The following is a 6802-nucleotide window of genomic DNA, read 5'->3' as shown; positions in this document are numbered from 1 at the left end:
AAGACAATATGTCATTATTTCGACTTGGTAATGTAGGCTATACAAAATTCAAAGCTTTTTACAATTCGGCGGGACAATGGTGCCTCTCTCCCCCTCCCTGGCTATGCCCCTGATCAACTACTGAAGTTTACATTACTGTTGACTGCTTTTGATTGTTTATTGTTCACGTTCTTGTTGAATGGTCGATAACTGTTTTATCCTTATTGACTTTTTATGATTGTTTTAGCGCTCGAATTTTTGCTATGTGCTGAGAATAGCAAAATTTGGTTCATGTCGGTATCTCGGAAACGTGACGTGATAGAGAAAATCTGACTTCATATTTGAAATCAGCGCCCCAAATTCAGCTAAGAACACCTGTTTTCATGTTCTGTATCAAAAAAAACTTTTTTTTTGTTGACCAGTGAATTAGCAAGTTATATAAAAGCTTTTGGCATGTCTTAATATTTCTTTAGGTCTAGAGTAGACACTGTTAGAGCAGCAATCACTTAAGAACGTGCTAACATTGAAGAGCTAAAATAAATCTAAAAAGTCAATAAGAGATTACTACTGGAGAGAAAATTTTCGTGTGGTTTTTCTAACACCTGGGCACTACCACTTAGACTAAGGTTACTCAAAGTTTTGTAGCCACGGCCGTATTTCGCTATTTGCGATTCTCGGCGGACTGCATTAAATTTTTTTACATATTTTTGTTCTTGAAATTCGCCCTAAGCTTTAAAGTTGTGTATTGTAGGATAACCAATCACAAAACATTTTTAGTTATACAGTCCACTCCGCTTAATCTGCCCATGTTTAATCAGATTACCCGCTTAATCGGACCGTTTTCGCTGGTCGGTGTTTAAATCAGTTTTTCTGAAAAAATTTTCCCGCTTAATCGGACTAGCCTCCCACCACAAATAAGTTTACAGTATGGTTCACGTTTTTGCTTTTTTGCATGTACAGTATTTAGCGAGATTACAGATCAAGATTTAATGTTGGGCGGCGCGCTGTATAGCCTACTATGTTTTTACAAAGCTACTAATTACTTAGTGGCAAGTTGTCAGATACTGTTCATATTTCCCGCCCAATTGCAATTAAAAAGTAGCCCAATTCAATTACAAATTGAAACAAGCCCAAAAATAGCTTAAAAATTTGTATGGTTTTACAAACTAAAGTCAAAAACGATATTTTTAGCTAGAAGTGTATTTATTTGTGAAATTTGGTTTCAAGTGAAACCAAACGAAATCAACTCTCACACAACTCGCAACTGCTAAAAATTTTTCGACTGACAAAATTTTTAAATTTTATTTGTGTTTTTTTGTGCGGATTAAACAACACGGAGAAACACGGATAGAAATTCAAGTTGCCCTAGGCCTAAACGAAGGAATGATAGCAAAACCAAAGCGTTATGACAAGTAAAAATAGCCAAATTTGTTCTCTCCGCTTAATTGGGCCATTTCCTTAATCGCACCAACTGCTCAATTGGACTAGTTTGGCTTGGTCCCGGTGTGGTCCGATTTAAGCGGGGCTAACCGACCGTATGTGCAACGTGAAACTCCTGCTGTCTAACTTCTCTAACAAATGAGAAATAATACACGATCATTAGCCTACATAAGAGAATGATTACGAACCAAATGTCAAGCACGTAGGCTTGTCTGCGTTATTTTGACTTGTTGGTCTTGCAGGGCAAAAAATTGCCTTTACACTGTATTAGGCTACAAGTTTTGGAACTTATGCCGCTTCAAGGACAAAAAGTCCTTGAAATCTGTCCACAACAACTAAGTTTTTTTCATCATATGATATAATGAGCATAAGACGAGGGCAGTGGCGTAGCCAGAAAAAAATTTTGGGGGGGGCCAAATATTTGATGAATTGAAGAGAACGACAAAATGTTTGATTTAAGACATCACCACCTGATGTGCAGTGGCGCATCCTGGTGGGTTAAGCAAGGGAAGCAATAAAGCTGGTGGGGGTTAGATCGTGCCGAAGGCACGCGTATTCTAGGGGGGTCCGGGGGCATGCTCCCCCGAAAATTTTTTGCAAAATTACACTTAAATAATGGATTATAACGCTTTCTGGAAACACTTTCAGGGTAATATTTGTATGAAACTTATTAGCAGATAAACAGCTATTAACTTATTAAAGGTAGCTCTTATCTACACACAAACGGGCAAAAACTGCGGCTAAAATTAGAGAACACAAAAAACTCAGCTACACAAAAACCCTACAGAGTAAGCGATTCTGAAATTGCTTCCACAGATTAGTTAAAAGAAGCGTAAATCGCGTAAACTTTGCGCGATTTACGATTTGCAAAATTTATTGGTGTCTTTTTGTGTGTCTAAAACAAGTCCTGGGGGGTGTTAATAGCCAGATGTCTTGAAAAACAATATAAATTTATACAAATTATATTATATTTTCAACAAAGGGTTCAACTTCGGAATTCAAACTTTGAAAATTTGGGGGGGGCCATGGCCCCGTTCGCCCCCCCCTGGCTACGCCTATGGACGAGGGCCGCAGGTGTTGTTTCTGCGGCGGCATGCGGCCCATAAACCGCACTTTGGGCACCCTTACCGTAAATTTTCGTTTCATAACACATTCAGTCTATATCGCCTGTAATCGATAAACTACGGACGTCTCATCTTTTGGGCAATTTGCAGTGGCGCCGCCAGACCTTCAACAATGGGGGGGAAAAATATTGTCAGTGCAAGATAGTAGCGCAGTCAGAAATTTTGAAATGGGGGGTATTGACGGCCGGCGGGCGAAGCCCGATGGCGTGTCCGCCGAAGGCGACACTTAGCGGCGGAGGGTCTGGGGGGCCTCCCCAAGAAAATTTTGAAAAAATTGCTTTCAGTTTGGTGCATTCTGAGAGCATTTTCAACAAAATTGTGGGTATGAATATTCCTGTAAAATGGCGCTGTCCGGTGGCATAGCAAAAGGATAGGATCATGTTTTCTTTGGCATTTTTCGGAAATAAAGCTAAGTCTCTCTGTTTTCTTGTTGCTAATTCCAGGCTGAGATATTTGAATGTTTTGTATTGGCAAAACTCGCTCTTTTAATGCAGTTTCGTTTAAAATTAGGCAAACTTTGTTTTAGAGACATATATTGCATCTTAATACGTATATATAATATAATTGTTTGCTCATTTTGTGTTTTAAACTTTATCGTCATTATATTGCGCATGAAATCTTCGTGGATAGGATAAAGAAACATTAAGATTAAAAAATCATTTAACACCGGTGGAGCATAATTGCAGTTTAATAGAATAAACTTTAACTAATATTAACAGGACTATAACATACCAAGCTATTGGAACTCGACAGGGAAAGCAAAATGTGGCATCCTTAGCTTCTGAATACTCTAGCCAGAGATAGTCATCAAACCACTGGTTACTTGCTGTATCACTTTAGTAGACTTCGTTAAGTTAAATCTACATTATATCCTTGAAACATTGAATGACCCACTGCTGTATGCACTGCCATCACTCAAGAACCAAGTAAGAGCCAATCTGCTGAACAGCCGGTAACAATTGTTACGTGACAGGCAGCAGGCGAAGTACGTGAATAGAATCACAAAATCGTAATAATAACAGCAGCAGCAGGAAGAGCAAGTTTAAAATAAAAGAAAAAGCTTTTATCCCCCCCCTCCCTCCCCCATTGCAACTTGAGTTGACTTCAGGTTGGAATCCAAATATTAAAAAAATAATAACAATATGTAATAATATAAAAAAAATTAATAAGATGATGCCCAAAACATTGGGGGGGGGGGGCAGCTGCCCCGCCTGCCCCCCCCTCTTCCGGCGCCACTGGCAATTTGGTATGAACGTGACACATAGGCATACACCTGTAAAAGTCGCTATAGAAGATTGACAGAAAGCTAGTAAAAATTTGGGGCGTGCCGCCCACGTTGAGGACCAGGGTATCGGGCACGGGCAGTTTTACTTAACACATGTGTTTTTCTTGGAACTCAAACAGTAAAATAGTAATCATTAAATATTGTGTTATTAAAATATATTCATCAAATGTAAGTTTTTATTCGTAGAAAACTTCACATAGTCAATTATTGGTTGTGTAAGCTAAGTTGCACTATATTGTAGGTGCAGCTTATTTTTTTCTACTGTAACTAGTCATTTTCTGAAGTAGGCTACTCGATGTGTATTCTGATTTTGAAGTTGTAATCGAAATTGAAACTGCGACTTTCACAACAACTGACAAAATCAAACATTTCCATTTTCTAGTAAATTTTTAGAGCGCAATATGGAAAACAAAAACAATATTGTAAAAAAAATGCAAATAAACTTTTTTGCACAACTTATGGAGCGTTTAATTTATTTGGAGGCTGTTGGTACATAAGCCTCCATGCTGGCCCAACGCAAGTTGGAAGGTGACTGTTTATTGAGAAGTCATCTCTGTTTACTTTACTCATAGTTGGGATCCTAACAGGTGTTACCACTTCGGACTAGAGTGAACCAGAGTGGGCCTGGAAGTAATGTAAATTAAGAAACAGATCCAATTTCCCCAAAACTCTAAGATTTTCAAATTAAAGCCTTTACACTGGATGCATTTTACCGTCTTGCCCGTGACAACAACAACAACAACAACAGATAGATTAACAAATTAACAACTTGGATACCCTGAGAAAACAAATACAAACCAGAAAACCCAAAAATGAGATGGAGAGACAAGATTGACAAAGAATGTGGAACAACAAACTGGTACATAAAAGAACACACGATTCACTGGATTGGCAAGAAAAGGGAAAGGCCTTCGCTCAACAGTGGGCTACCACAAGTTGAATATGATGTAGCGCTTAAGTAGGCTTTGGACCGAAGCCCGGGATAATAAGGGGCCTAAAACATGAGGAAACCACGGCGTATTCTTTGGGATACAGCAGGTTTTATTTATAAATGTCTTGATTTGGAGCCAAGGATATGAAAAACGCCCAAGAAAAAGGACGGTAACTTACCAGTTGTGTTCTTTCTTGTGTAACGCGGTGAGAATCGAGTAATGATATAATGACATCGTAAGCCTGATATAAAACTAAAACTGAAACCTATAGCTGTTGTAGAGCGACAATAAATAAAACCATAACATTATTATTATTCAGTTTCATTTAGTTTGCTCCGATAAACTTCAAGTGAAGATATGTTGTTGATTTCATATTACAACCCTTCGTAAAGATATTCGTAATAACAAGAAGGTCAATTTCAAGAAGTGTGTTCAAGAGAGTTAACGATGCTCCAATGAAATGAATTTGGATTTTTCAGAGTTTTAATATCATGGTCCATTTATTATATTAGTTTGTTTATCGTATCAGACTTACGCCGGTCATTGAAGATTTAGTTTAAGTGGACGGGAAGGCAAGGAAGCCAATCTTCGTGACCACTTCAGGTATGCCTTTAAGTGTCTTGCCAAAGACACAGCCGCGTGCTCTTGAGCGGTGTCGAACCGGCAGCCTTTGGAATGTCGTTCCAGGGCTCTCACCACTCGGCAATGCAGCCGGCATATATTATTGGTTTCATATTACAACCCTTCGCAAAAATATTCGTAATAGCAAGAAGGTCAATTTCAAGAGTATGTTCAAGAGAATTAACGATGCTCCAATGAAATAAATTTGGATTTTTCAGAGTTTAATATCATGGTCCATATATCAGGTCTATTAAAGCACCATTTTTTGTCCAAAATTCTTTCTAAGTTCCCTCTACTTCAGGAGTGAAACATATTTTTGACCCGATACTAAACAAATCTCACGAACCCGAAACCAGTATAACAAAACAGATTGAATGTAAACTCACTCTAGCAAAAGATATCATCTTATTTTTTCAAGTTCCCGCTGCCTTATATGGTTATCTAGAATCATCTCGGATCCAAAGGATCGCTTTTGCGCAAGCCTATTGTTATTTTTGGTACGATCGTGAAAGCTGATCTTGTTTTGAAAATTATGACGTACAAACTAAACGCGATTTATTTTTGCCGAAAAACTGCTCAAACCTCACGTTTGTTTTTAGCTACTCATGCAGTGAAAACTTTTTAAAAGAACGGCTTTGTTATTTCCCTTTAGCAGAGACTAATTCTATGATTAATCGACTTCCTTCCTTAAGGGAACTCCAACCAAACCTTCTACTTTCTGTTTAAAATTTTGTTGTCAAACTTCACATATTGACTGTATAAGAGAAAACTCTGCATTTGCATTATCTTGTAGTTATAACAAAAGCTTCGAATTAAATAGAGAAAAGATAGAGGAGGTTGATCAATACAAATGTCTAGGAAAAATGATGGAAACGATAAAAACACCAGGAAGCGAAATCGAAACTGAGATCACCCAAAAGATAACACCAGGTTGAAGAAAATTTTATCAAAATAGCACTTTTGTAAAGAGTAAGAACATTCTAATTACTGCAGCTTAAAACGAAAAATCATAGACAAAGTAATATTGCCGACATTAACATATGGATCAGAAGAATGGTCACTCACAAAACAGCAAACAAGAAACTGGCAGCAGCACAAAGGAAAATGGAAAAAACAATATGAAACAAAAATAGAAAAGACGAGATTAGGAATGAAGTTATCAGAAACAAAACACACATCAAAGATGTCATTGAAACAGCAACAAATCTAAAGTGACAATGGGCGGACATGTAATAAGAATGACAGACAACGGACTGGCTAAAATAACCACACAATGGACACCGAGATAAGCAAAAAAACTAGAGGGAGACCGAAAAGAAGATAGCGTGATGACATTAAACATAGCCAACAATATACTTTGATCAACCAAAGAGTGGTAGATAGATAGGAGCGCATGTTTGTTTAAATTTGGTTCGATCTTT

This window comes from Aplidium turbinatum, chromosome 12 (genome assembly GCF_918807975.1).
Source record: "Aplidium turbinatum chromosome 12, kaAplTurb1.1, whole genome shotgun sequence".
In the NCBI taxonomy this organism is placed as follows: Eukaryota; Metazoa; Chordata; class Ascidiacea; order Aplousobranchia; family Polyclinidae; genus Aplidium; species Aplidium turbinatum.
This window is presented reverse-complemented; position numbering follows the sequence as displayed.